Here is a 14832-nt window from a genome sequence, read left to right on the forward strand (position 1 = left end):
ACACTCCGCTGCTCGACCTTTGGAGGCTTACGCTTGGGAATGGAGCGGAAATAACAAGCTCTTAAGAAAAGAAAATCAAAGAGTGTGGTTTGTGTTTTAAAAGATGCATGAGGAAAACCTAAACTAAGGGGGAAAGCTTACTACCTAATGTTATCATACAAAGGGTGCAAATCTAAACTAAACTAACAATCTACGAGAAAAAGGGGAAGCACACAATAATATCACACAAACGAGCATCCGCTCGTAAAGCAAACAAACCAACGGTACTGACCGAATGGTAGAAAAGCGGTCCCGCCATAGCCAAGGGGAGCAGCTCAACCCAAGTCAACCAAGCATTAGACCTCGCGAAAATGATCGGGCCATAGACAAAAGGGCGGACCCCTCTCAGCAACCAAGCCGTCACGGATCGTAAAGGAAAATGGTGCGTGCGTACACCGAGCATCAACGTCGAGCGACGCGAGCTATAGGAAAGGCGGGGGTTCGGCTACATGAACCCTTTTCCTGACATACTCGATAACAAGATCTTGTGCAGGTTCAGAAGCGAGCGACGCGAAGCGTGCGCATACTGAACAGACTCGATGAGACTAGGCGGGGGTTGATTGCTAACCCTTTCCGCATGCCTTCTATGAGGACTTAACGGAGTGCCATATAGGACTTATTACACCGTGACTCCCTGCCGCAAAGCACAAATATAAACACACCAACAAAAACAGAGCCTCTTTCGAGGGCTTGGCCAGATGCATGTCTAGGTCCTACTTCTCATGTTATAGATGATGCGGAAAGCGGTAAAAGGGACCAGGAGACAATACTGAACGGATAGCAAATCCGCAATGAGCTAGCAAGCGTAAGCAGAGTAGTCCGAAATACTTCGCGTAAGCCATCATCAAGCAAAGCAAGTCAGAAAGCGTCGTCGTGAAAATAAGTCACAAGCGACATGTGGCACACGTCGAGCATAACCACATAAGCAACCTGCAAGAGAACACAAGCCAGACAATACAGGAATATACATCTCAATGAATGAGAGATCAGATGAATCGCATCGGGAGTAAGTTCGTGTCCCACAAATAAAGTGGAACACGACGCAAATCAATCGCACAGGAAGCGAATTCGTGTCCCACAAATAAAGTGGAACACGAAGCAAGTCGAATCGCAATCAAAGGCTCTCTCGAAATACCTCGCACATCTCAGCAAACAAATCAGTAATAACAAGGAGACACACACCCGCCACAGAAAATAATAGAAGTTAAATTCTAGGTAAATTCTAAAACAAAATCTAACAAGATTAAATTGTTTTTTTAAAGACATTTTCTCAAAGAATTAGAACTAAACTATGTGCAAAACAATTAAATTCTAACAAGGAAATATTACATGTTTTTTTTATTATCTAAAAATCAATGCAAGGAATCTAATCAAACATAATATTTTTTATATCATTTATCAAAGAAATAAAACTAAACAATATAACAAAACGTCTAAATTCTAACAAGGAAATCACATGTTTTTGGTTATTTTTTTATAATGCTAAAAATCCAACAAAACTCAATGATTTTATTCTCTATTATCATGTCAAAATCTAACAAAAATATCAAGGATTTCATATGTCATTTTGTCATCTAACAAAAATAAGAAACAACACTAACTCTAATGGTGGAAAGTAACATGAGTCAGGGGTATAATGCTGAATACAGTGGTGCAGAGTAAGCAAGGGCGCAGCCCAAACATTGGTGGCCCAAACAAATTGTTTTTCTGTTCAATTTTGTTTCTTATGTCAAAAAAAGTATGGTACATGGGCTTGAGAGGAGGTGCGGTATGATATCAATTCGTGAATGCAAGGCCCAAGGTTTGTGATCCACAATGATTATTTGATTCAATTTCAGATTTTGTACTCAAACTTCTCAATCCATTTCAGTAAAATTGATTCAAATTTCCCCAAATTATCACCACTAATTATCAGTTAATCATCAGATTTAATATCTAATTCAGACATTATGCTAATTAAACATGCTGATTCAAAAAGGAAATTGAAAGAGGGGCTAGGTTACAAACTTGTGATAATTGTTAGAACAAGATTTGTTCTGATCAATTATCTTAGTTTTGATGATAACAATAATATGAATTTTGCTTAAGATAATATGGTACTCTAATCCAATGCAATTTCCCTTTCAGGAAATATATAAAGAGTACGCATAATTCAGCGCTCAGAAGCTTTGTCTCAAAGGGTTCAGCATGCAACATCAGAACATGGTCTGGCAAGACATCAGAAGATGGTCGAAGCAGAATCAGAACATGGGTCTATGGAAGCATCAGAAGAACATGAGATCAGAAGCACTGAAGCTCAGAAGATGGTATCACGCAACAGAAGCACTTCACGGTCAGAAGATCAGAAGATGCTATGCACCAAGCTGTTTGACTCTGATGATATTCAAACGTTGTATTCACAAACATCAGATCAGAAGAAAGTACAAGTGGCAAGCTACGCTGACTGACAAAAGGAACGTTAAAAGCTACTAAAGGCTACGTCAGTAGACACAGCGTGAACAAGGCTCGAGGTAGTTGACAAAAGCGTATAACATTAAATGCAATGCTGTACGGAACACGCAAAGCATTAAATGCACTCAACGGTCATCTTCTCCAACGCCTATAAATATGAAGTTCTGATGAGAAGCAAGGTTGACGATTTTAACGATTCTGCACCAAAACAACTTATATCAAACTTGCTGAAACGCTGATCAAATCTAAACTCAAATCTTCATCTTCATCAAAGCTCACTACATTGCTGTTGTAATATATTAGTGAGATTAAGCTTAAACGATTAAGAGAAATATCACAGTTGTGATTATCGCTTTCAAGAAGCATTTGTAAACTCTTAGAATTGATTACATTAAGTTGTAAGGAACTAGAGTGATCGTGTTGATCAGAATACTCTAGGAAGTCTTAGGAGTGAACTAAGCAGATTGTGACTAGAGTGATCGTGTTGATCAGTAGACTCTAGAAAAGTCTTAGAGGGTATCTAAGCAGTTGTTCCTGGAGTGATCAGTGTGTGATCAGAAGACTCTGGAAGACTTAGTTGCTGACTAAGTGGAAAACCATTGTAATCCGTGCGATTAGTGGATTAAATCCTCAGTTGAGGTAAATCATCTCTGCGGGGGTGGACTGGAGTAGTTTAGTTAACAACGAACCAGGATAAAAATAACTGTGCAATTTATTTTTATCTGTCAAGTTTTAAAGCTACACTTATTCAAACCCCCCCTTTCTAAGTGTTTTTCTATCCTTCAATTGGCATCAGAGCGCCGGTTCTAAGGTGCAAGCACTTAACCGTGTTTAGAAAAGATTCAGGAAGAGAAAAACGCTTCAGTAAAAGATGGTTGATGAAAGTGAAAAGTCTACACCTACACCTGCATCTACATCTGGCTCTGCTGAGCAATACAACGGTAACAATGGTTATACTAGACCGCCGGTATTTGATGGTGAAAACTTTGAATACTGGAAAGATAAACTGGAAAGTTACTTTCTGGGTCTAGATGGTGATCTATGGGATCTTCTGATGGATGGTTACAAACATCCTGTAAATGCCAGAGGCGTAAAGCTGACAAGGCAAGAAATGGATGATGATCAGAAAAAGCTTTTCAGGAATCATCATAAATGCAGAACTGTTTTGCTGAATGCTATCTCTCATGCTGAGTATGAGAACATATCTAACAGGGAAACGGCCTATGACATATATGAGTCCTTGAAAATGACTCATGAAGGAAATGCTCAAGTCAAGGAGACTAAAGCTCTAGCTTTAATCCAGAAGTATGAAGCCTTCAAGATGGAGGATGATGAAGACATTGAAAAGATGTTTTCAAGATTTCAAACTCTTACTGCTGGATTGAGAGTTCTTGACAAGGGATACACCAAGGCTGACCATGTAAAGAAGATCATCAGAAGCTTACCCAGAAGATGGGGTCCTATGGTGACTGCATTCAAGATTGCAAAGAATCTGAATGAAGTTTCTCTGGAAGAGCTTATCAGTGCCTTGAGAAGTCATGAAATAGAGCTGGACGCAAATGAGCCTCAAAAGAAAGGTAAGTCTATTGCATTAAAATCTAATATCAAGAAATGCACTAACGCTTTTCAGGCTAGAGAAGAAGATCCTGAAGAATCAGAATCTGAAGAAGAAGATGAACTGTCCTTAATCTCCAGAAGGCTAAATCAACTCTGGAAGACCAAGCAGAGGAAGTTCAGAGGCTTCAGAAGTTCAAAGAAATTTGAACGTGGAGAATCTTCTGATGACAGAAGATTTGACAAGAAGAAAGTCATGTGCTATGAATGCAATGAGCCTGGACACTACAAGAATGAATGTCCAAATCTTCAGAAGGAAAATCCCAAGAAGAAGTTTCATAAGAAGAAAAGTCTTATGGCAACCTGGGATGAGTCAGAAGATGATTCAGACTCTGAAGATGAGCAGGCTAACTGTGCGCTGATGGCGACAGAAGATGACGGATCAGAATCTACATCAGAATCAGATTCTGAAGAGGTATTTTCTGAACTTACTAGAGATGAGTTAGTTTCCGGTCTAACTGAACTTCTGGAACTCAAGTCTCAGATTAGTCTCAAATACAAAAAGCTGAAAAAGCTATTTGAATTTGAAACAAAGAAGCTTGAGTTGGAAAATTCTGAATTAAAAGAAAAACTTTTAAAATTATCCAATAATGTTGGATCTCCTTCTAATTCAGAAAAATCCACTCCTAGTCTAAACCATATTCTGAAAGAATATGATTTAAGTTTCAGGAAGTTCTTATCTAGAAGTATTGGCAGAAGTCAGCTAGCTTCTATGATATATGCTGTGTCTGGAAACAAAAGAGTTGGCATTGGTTTTGAGGGTGAAACCCCATACAAACTTGAACCTGTTGATGAAATGAAAATCACATACAAGCCATTGTATGATCAGTTCAAGTATGGCCACTCCCATGATATTAGGCACACTTCACATGCTCAAAGTTTTCACATAACACACACCAAAAAGCATGTGACACAACCTAGGAAATATCATGAAACTCACATTAAGAATTATCATGCTGTTCCTCCTATTGCTTACAATGTTAAACCCAAGTTCAATCAGAACTTGAGAAAATCTAACAAGAAAGGACCCAAGAAAATGTGGGTACCAAAGAAAAAGACTATTTCTTTTGCAGATTCTCTTGGCGACAAGGAAGATAAAAATCAACATGACATGTCACCTGGATTCAAGTTGGTCTCAACACTTGAAGGGAAGAAAGATTGTCTTCCAAGTTCTGGTTCTTAAATCTGTTGAAGAAACTATGTTTGTAGGAATTCAGAAAAGAAAGTTTATTAGTCTTGGAACCATCTGTTTTGTTTGTCTCTAAAGCATTGATGTTTCATTCTTGATTATTCTGAATGCTCTAAATGCTACAGAATATACAACATTGAAACATTGATTGTGGACAAATCAATAAACATCTGTTTTGATGATAAACTTGTTTCTGATGAAACAAAGAGCTTAAGAATTTCCGCAGATACAGTTTTGTCTTATCAGAAGCTGTAGAACAAAGAAGTGAACCTCCAGAAGCTGTGTATATCAGAAGTAATGGATCAGAAGATCATTCAGATTTATATCAGCACACTTCAGAAGGAGTGTTTCCAAAAGAGAAACTTGATCAGATCAGAAGCAGTGATCAGAATCTGAAGGCGTAAAGTCTATTCTGAAATTTACAGCTGTCATCTATTATCTGATGGTGAACACGTATCTGTACGGTTAGTACAAAGCGTGCAGTTGAAAAGACGCCGACCTAGGTAACTGTTTTAAATCATTTCGTTTACCACGTTCTCTCTCCTCACGTCACTCATCATTTAATAAAATTGATTTCCTTTGATTCTGGAACTGTTCAATTTATATTTCTTATTTTTTTTTCCTTTTCAAATCCGTCTCTATATATTCTTTTCAAATCATATCATACATCTTTTTCGCTCCCTTGTCTCTCTCTTTCTCCTTGCATTCTCTCGTTTGAAAAGTTCTTAGCCGTTTTCTAAAAAAACCCTAATCGAAAACCCAGTTCGCTTCTCTTGCTCGTTTTTGGTCATTCTGCATCAATGGCTGCCTTCTCATCCCAAAATGCTGAGTCATCTGTTCCTCATCATCTCCAAGAAGAAACGTTGCAACTTACTCCTGTTGTTGCATGCTCTATTCCCAAGAACAAATTAGAAGTTCTATGTGAACTTATTGTTGACTTTGACAACCTTGAAGAACATGGATTTAATCTTAAAGAAGACATCATCTTTCAAGGATGGACCTCGTTGTTTGCTGAGTTCGTTGGCCCAGTTTATCCAGATCTTGTCAAGGAGTTCTGGGCACATGCTGTGGTTGCTCCAAAATCAATACTTTCTTTCGTCCATGGAAAGTTTGTTGTTATTACTGAAAACATCCTAAGAGTGATGTTTGATTTGAAGAACGCGGAAGGAGCTTTTGAAATCGATAAAAGGGAAGATTGGGAAGATGTTCTATCCACTCTCTATTCAAATATCAAGAAAACAAAACACGTCAAGGAGTTGAGAGATATCTACAAAATCTGGACAAAGATCATTCTTGGGTGCTTCTACCATAGGAAAGCGACACATGCCGCTGACTTCATAAACAATGAGCAAAAATATATTCTTTATTGCATTGCCACTCAGAAGAAGGTTGATGTGGTTTACATTATCTTCAACCATATGTGGAAAGCAGTAAAGGATTCCAGAAACGCTTTCAGAAAAGAAAATGGTGGAACAATCATTCCTTTTGGTAGAATTATTACAAACCTTCTGGTGCATTCCAAGATTGTTGAGAGTCTGGAATCTGAAGGTATTGTGAAAGACCTTGCTGTCACATCTGGGGCTTGTCTGAACGCATTCACTTTAAAGAGGATGAACGTGATTAAGGCTATCATTAAGACTCCTCAACCTCTTGCTGGAACAACAATCAGAAGAGAGCCAGTTCTAGCTGAATTCAAAACCTTCTTCAATAGTGAGGTACCACAAGTCAGAACTAAGTATCTGAAATCACAAAAAGAGGATAAGAGTCTTAAAGATCAAGACAAAGGTGCTCCTATTAAAGTGAATCGTAAGAAGGAGGAAAGGACCAAAAGAAAGTTTGATCATCCTGCTGCTACCACCAAGAAAGAAGTGGTCCCAGAAGAAGTGATTGCAAAGGCTGTTAAGGCTGTCTCTGCTGATTTTGAGAAGAAAAAGAAGGAAGCTGAGAAAAAGAAGAAGAAGTCAAATAACAATGCTGAAGTTGTTGAAGTTGTTGAGAAGAAGAAAATCAGAAAAAGGAAGATGATTATTCAAAGCTCAGATGAAGAAAATGCTGCTCAAGAGGCTGAGAATCAACCAGAAGTTCTGGCTTATGTCAGAAGGAAAGAAATCGCTAGCGGCAAAGCAAAGGTTATTGAAGAGCCGAAGAGTAAGAAGCAGAAAAAGACTGAGGATGTGGCCAAAGCTTTTCTGAGAGGTTCCAAAGGTATATGCATTTCTGAACCAAATTCTGTTCCTGCTGTTTGTTCAGAAGCTGCACCAATAGAGATTGTCCCTACACCTGAACCAGAAAAAGCCACATCAGAATCACCTGTTTATGTCCATGTTCTTACACCTCCATCTTCTCCTTTAACCATTCCTTCCTCTCCACCTACCATAAATCCTGTTCTGGATATACCACCCCTTCAAACTCTCTTTCCATCTCAACCTTCTCTCAATACCACTCTTGAACATACTCCCTCCACCTCTCAAAACAATCCTTGTGATTCTCCTTTTCCAACCTCTGCATCACATGAGCAGCTGCTCCGTGATTGCAACTACACTCCCAAGCCTCGTCCTGAAGCTGAAGTGGTAGTGTTAGATTCTGATACTGAAGCAGAATCTTCTTATAGGTTGGATAGAGAACCTCTTCCATACTTCACCTCCAACCCTGCCTTTTCAAAAACCCAAATAAAATCCCGCCCTGTATATCCTATTGGTGTAGTTTTTGAAAACATAAAGAAGAATCTCAGAAGTACTTTTGATACTCTCAGAATTGCTGAAAGTTCTGGATTGAATGATGTTGCTATGCGGAACTTCTGGAGGATCTTTCGCAGAGAATCAGATGCTCTGTTTTTAGAACTTCAGGAAGCCTGTGTAGCTGCTGCCCCACGGCCTCGTGGAATTCTGAGGAATTATGAAGACTTCTGGTTTGCTCGCCTCAAAGGAAGATATCTTTTGGAAGAGAAGCCCTTTGTGGATGAATTGGAAGTATTAAGACTGGCTGCTGAAATGGAAGCAAATCCATGCAGGGATATTGTCATCTTTGTTCCTGACTATCCTGTTCTGCTAGGAGATTTCAAGACTCTCTTTGACTATCTGAGGGAAAACCCGTCTGAGAAAGATCCAAACTTGGTCATTCCAGAAGTTGTTGACCCACCAGAAGTTGAAGGTCCTTCTGCTCCAAGGAATCTAGCTGCCATTCTTCAGGCACTTGAGAATGGAGACTCGGAAATTCCTGCTGCAGAATATGGAGATGCTTCTATGCAAGAAGCAGATCCTGAAGATCATGTTGCTAAAACTGTTCCTGTTGAGGAAATTCCTGCAAATGATCTATCCATGGAAGCGGCAGATCAACATGCTATTCCTGTGGTTGAAAGCGGTGAAGCTTCTTCTGATGAATCTTCTCGTCTTGCAAGGACTCTAGAAGAAATTCAGAAGAGACAGGATGAGCAAAGCTCACTCAATGATCAGTATAGTGCTTTCATGGTGAGGCAAGAAGGACACAACAATATGGTTCAAGAGATGCTGACCAAGATCTTGTCAAGACTAGGGCCATCTTAGATTGAGTCTGTGTTGTTTCTTTCTTTTCGTTGCATCTGTCTTTGTGCATCTGATCTTTCCTATCTTCATGTACTTCTGAATCTGCTGTTTGAAACTTCAATGAAATCAACTTCTTCCTCCGTGTGTTTCGTTTTGTTTGTCTCTGAATCTTTTTTGCTTTTTGATGTTATGACAAAAAGGGGGAGAAAGATAAATGATAAATGATTTGATTTAATCAGTTGCATTTACTAACAAGAACTGCAAGTTCTATATGGTTTAAGTGTTTTGCAGATATAAAGAAGTGAAGAAAATCTTCAAAGCAAACACAAGAAGCAAAACCATGGAATCTGAAGCAAGCCGAGTGCTGTCAAGCTTCAGAGATCAGAAGCAAGAAAGAAGAATGAATCAGAAGCACTGATAATAGAATTTGATCTATATTTGTCTATTTACTTTGACAAAATTCTATTTGCTCTGATACATTATTTTCAGCCTATATGGCTCTGATACATATAATGTTATAGCTCTGATACATATAATGTGTTAGAATATACATTTTATGTTCTAACTCGTTCATGCTGACTTTTGTCGTTTAGTTTTTGTTCTGTAACATTTCAGGATGTAGAGATGCTCTGATGATGCTCTGGTACATTCAACAATGTTCTGATACAAATCTAGCATGAAGTGAGGCTGGTAGAAATTCAAGCTCTGAAGCTATCCGAGGGAAGCAGAAATTCAAAGCTGTGAATGTTCTAAAGATCCAGAAAACTCAAGTTCTGAAGCTGTCCTAAATGGAAGCAGAAATCAGAAGCTGTGAATGTTCAGAAGATTAAAGAAATTCTAGTTCTGAAGCTGTCCTGAATGGAAGCAGAAATCAGAAGCTGTGAATGTTCAGAAGATCAAAGAAATTCAAGTTCTGAAGCTGTCCTAGATGGAAGCAGGAATCAGAAGCTGTGAGTGTTCTAGGGATCTAAAGAAATTCTAGTTCTGAAGCTGTCCTATGGAAGCAGAAGTCAGAAGCTATGAATTCTCTAAAGACAGAAGCTTATATGATCGTCTCTACCGAAATAATCAGGGAAGTCTTTTATTAAAGTTCTTCGAGTATTTATTTCAGGGGGAGATTACTTATCTCAGGGGGAGATTGTTAATCTCAGGGGGAGACATATTCATATGCTTATGCTATAGCTGTGTAATTTGTCTTTTGCCGTCTATTCTTTCTGATCGCAAATTCATATCATTTATATATGTTTTTGTCATCATCAAAAAGGGGGAGATTGTTAGAACAAGATTTGTTCTGATCAATTATCTTAGTTTTGATGATAACAATAATATGAATTTTGCTTAAGATAATATGGTACTCTAATCCAATGCAATTTCCCTTTCAGGAAATATATAAAGAGTATGCATAATTCAGCGCTCAGAAGCTTTGTCTCAAAGGGTTCAGCATGCAACATCAGAACATGGTCTGGCAAGACATCAGAAGATGGTCGAAGCAGAATCAGAACATGGGTCTATGGAAGCATCAGAAGAACATGAGATCAGAAGCACTGAAGCTCAGAAGATGGTATCACGCAACAGAAGCACTTCACGGTCAGAAGATCAGAAGATGCTATGCACCAAGCTGTTTGACTCTGATGATATTCAAACGTTGTATTCACAAACATCAGATCAGAAGAAAGTACAAGTGGCAAGCTACGCTGACTTACAAAAGGAACGTTAAAAGCTACTAAAGGCTACGTCAGTAGACACAGCGTGAACAAGGCTCGAGGTAGTTGACAAAAGCGTATAACATTAAATGCAATGCTGTACGGATTACGCAAAGCATTAAATGCACTCAACGGTCATCTTCTCCAACGCCTATAAATATGAAGTTCTGATTAGAAGCAAGGTTGACGATTTTAACGATTCTGCACCAAAACAACTTATATCAAACTTGCTGAAACGCTGATCAAATCTAAACTCAGAATCTTCATCTTCATCAAAGCTCACTACATTGCTGTTGTAATATATTAGTGAGATTAAGCTTAAACGATTAAGAGAAATATCACAGTTGTGATTATCGCTTTCAAGAAGCATTTGTAAACTCTTAGAATTGATTACATTAAGTTGTAAGGAACTAGAGTGATCGTGTGGATCAGAATACTCTAGGAAGTCTTAGGAGTGAACTAAGCAGATTGTAACTAGAGTGATCGTGTTGATCAGTAGACTCTAGAAAAGTCTTAGAGGGTATCTAAGCAGTTGTTCCTGGAGTGATCAGTGTGTGATCAGAAGACTCTGGAAGACTTAGTTGCTGACTAAGTGGAAAACCATTGTAATCCGTGCGATTAGTGGATTAAATCCTCAGTTGAGGTAAATCATCTCTGCGGGGGTGGACTGGAGTAGTTTAGTTAACAACGAACCAGGATAAAAATAACTGTGCAATTTATTTTTATCTGTCAAGTTTTAAAGCTACACTTATTCAAACCCCCCCTTTCTAAGTGTTTTTCTATCCTTCAATAATCACGTCCTTCTTCTCCATCCTTCTCAGCGAACACGACGGCGCGGCACCGGTGATTTCTTCATCATCTCCTTCTCCGATCAGAAAGTCAAACCATCGTTGCCAACAAAAGCCTCAGCGTCCATTTCTCATCGATTCATCTCACCAAATCTCAACTCAGTTCGCAATCTCTCTCGGTCTCTTGTCTATCGTGTTCGCCTTGGATTCGAATTTCCCCGATCAAAAGAAACTTTCCGATTTATCATCACGATGGACAAGAAACGGAAGAACAGGAACGCTTCTCAACCGAAGATAGCGTCCGTAGCGTCTTCATAGATGAGTAAACGAAGAAATCTAGAGATTATCTGAAACAAACGGATCTATCCTTTACAGGTCCTGCTCCTTCTCCTCGATTTCTTTCTTTTTCTTGTTTCTGAATCCGTTTTCTCGATAATGCGATAATTGAAATTGTTGTTGTTGTTCCTTGCGATGAAGAGAACCGATGAAGATGAAGATTGGTTGGAGATTGAGCGATGATGATTATTGCTGTGAGAGAAGGTTGAAGATTTAAGGTAATGAACGGTTATGGCGAAGAGTTCTGTGATTTGCAGAAAGTGATGAAGAGATGATTGTTGAAGGTTATCGAGGTCGAAGAAGAATAGAGAAGGTTTTACGATTCGGTTATGGTGATTCCGATGGAAAAGAGAGAGAGAATTCGGGAAGAAACTTGAGAGAGAGGTCCTCGAGTTTGTTACCAAGTGAGTCGAGTTTGTTACGTTTTTTCTTGCGTTTTTCTACCCTCCTCCTCCATTCTGTTATGCTCTGATTCTGTTATATGGTTTTGTGGTTGAAGGTAGTGATGAATGAAGAGCAATGGTGAAGTTTTCTGTCATGAGGTGAAGATTGAAAATGGAGGTTTTCTGAACTCAGAGGTTTGTTACATCTTCTTTGGAATTCTGTTATGTGGTTTTCTCCTGATTTTCTCCACTGATCCTTTTCTTCTTGCAGTGATTTTGGCTCGGTTTTTTTTTTATTGAACTGGTCCTTTGGTCTGCTATGTGCTGAAGACTCATGGTTCAGCTTTTGAATTATGCAGGTTTTGGATGGCTCAAATTGATTGAAAGTCTTGCCGAAAAAACGTGGAGCTGCCGGTGTTGAAGACTTGAAAGCATTCCCTGAAAACTTAGTCTTAGTGCAAATATGTATGGGGTTTTTCCTGTGCAAATTTGTGTAATTTGTGGATGGACTTGAATGTTGTAATTGTAAACTTGGACTTTAGTAACTTTTGTGAAGGATTTGTGGATTTGAGTATTTTTGTAATGAAATTTGATATGGTTTGAATGACAAGTAAAAATTATGTTCTTGAAATTTGAATGTTTGATATATGCCTCTTTGTATTTGTAACTTGAGTTTTAAGAAATCCCACACCAATGCTTAAGAACTTGGATCCGATTGATCGATTGATCAATCTTGACCACAGATTTGAATTTATGGAATAAATTGAATCAACAAAACATCTTGCATTCTTAATGGCTCTTAGCTTCGATCATCAATCCAATTCACCTCACATTACAATCCAAACAAATGAGAGAATACACATGTCTAACCAATGAATGTACAAATCCGTCTTATATGCCATGACTTGCACTTGTACTTTAAATCACCACAACAATAATACATTAAAGAATCCTTGAGGAAGAAAGTATTTGAGGCATAGAGGAAACCTCAACAGATAAACCAATTAATCCTCAATCGAACCTCCACAAATTCAAGCACTCAAATGAGAAACCTTATATTATTTTCTTGATTTTTTGGCCGACGAAATAAACGTCTTTGATAACTTATAGCACAGAGAAAGAGGGCAAATTTTGGGGTGCAACACTCTTCACTTTTCATAATTTTCTTTCAAGACAATATTATTGGGCACCAAAAGGGAGAAGAAAATATATCATTGAAGAAATTCATCAAATTTTCAAGCATTCATCTTCATCTTTGATTTTTAATGCTAGTAAAGTTCGTGTTATTGCTTGTTCTTGAAGCTACCATGGCTATGGATAGCTAAACTTCTCTTGTGTCAAGATTATAGGTAGTTAACTTGTATAATATGTATTTCTTTTGATCTTTTGTGTATATACTTGGTTGATGATTAATATATGGTGAATATCTTGTTGTTTATGTTTAATTTGTTGATTTGAATTACTATTGAGAGATATTTTTCAAACCATGATCTAAAAGGTATTCATCTATCAATGAACAAACTCTAGAGATAGATTTGTGAGTTGATAATCACTTGTATCAAGCTTTAAAGGTTATCATGTTAATTGTTTGCATGAGAGATCATCTAGTGGTTAATATGATAATACTCATGATATCACTTTAGAGATAAACAGGATTGAAAGGATACGTGATTATATTGATCATTAATAAGTTCACATGCTTGATTAATCGAATATATATGAAATAGGTTAATGAAATCTAATCATGACACGTTTTCTAAAATCGTTCAAAACACTACTTTATACAGTCTTAAACTAATTTTCATGCAATTATTACTTTTCGTTACCAAAACTTTTTCAAAACCCTTAATCAAAACATTATTAATTGTAGAACAATGGTAATATCGCATCACTCCCTTTGGAAACGATAAAGAAAATACTTACCCTATAAAAGTGTTTCAACATTATATGAGGGGAGCTCACTTTCGCCTATCTTGGCTGCGGGAAATGTATGGCGAGCTAGTGCATCAGGGTATGTATGAGGCAACCGATAGTGTATACAAACTACATCTTGTATGATATATTATATTAGCGGATAAGTCTCATGTGTATATCGATGTGAAGTACATGTGGCTGTTTAACAGACTTGAGCATTGCAGTTGGGTATTAGGGTGTGCTGCATTGACTGTTCTATATGCTTCTGTTAGAGAGGCGACTGTTTTTTAGACCAGGAAGTTTGCCGGATATTTGAGTCTATTTCAGGTATAATTATATTATTATTTTTTATTATTTTAGTTCTATTTATGACATTATTTCTGGTTGTCTGTGTCTTTGTTATTATGCATTGCTGGATATACGAGCATTTTCCGTCCATTTGTCAGAAGTGGGAATTACTACCACACCTAGGTCCCCATGGGCCAAGAGATAGAGGGATAGGCATGCACACCTGGAGGGTGTTGCGGAGTACAGGAGGAGGATTGATGTGCTGACTATAGACGATACAATCTGGACACCCTACACCGGCCATAGAGTGGGTGAGGAGTTCGATGATGTTACAATTTTTCTGGTTATCTGCGATGGGAGGGGTTAGTGGCTAGATCCTTACCTGAGAGGTTCATGCGCTAGTTTGGATATGTACAAAACATCTCACGACCAGTCCTTACTATTCCATCTAAGGGCATTGATAATTGATTTTGTGGTAACATTATGAGGTTTCATGTGCCATTAGAGATCGTGCAGTGGAGGTTCAATTTCCTGCGGAGTGTGTGGATGGGTATGCTCGACACAAATACCCCGGTCTTGGGCGACATCAAGCTGGTGTTCTCAAAA

The 14832-nt window shown here is 38.2% G+C and overlaps 1 long non-coding RNA gene across 1 annotated transcript; it reads left to right on the forward strand.

Moving 5' to 3' along the window:
• Positions 1-11312: 11312 nt before the first annotated feature.
• LOC131609315 (uncharacterized) lies at positions 11313-13128 on the forward strand. The gene is made up of 4 exons (XR_009286082.1): positions 11313-11680; positions 11783-12045; positions 12141-12219; positions 12384-13128. It is a non-coding gene; the product is annotated as an uncharacterized LOC131609315 (long non-coding RNA).
• The last annotated feature ends 1704 nt before the right edge of the window (positions 13129-14832 follow it).

This window comes from Vicia villosa, linkage group LG6, assembly GCF_029867415.1.
Source record: "Vicia villosa cultivar HV-30 ecotype Madison, WI linkage group LG6, Vvil1.0, whole genome shotgun sequence".
NCBI lineage: Eukaryota > Viridiplantae > Streptophyta > Magnoliopsida > Fabales > Fabaceae > Vicia > Vicia villosa.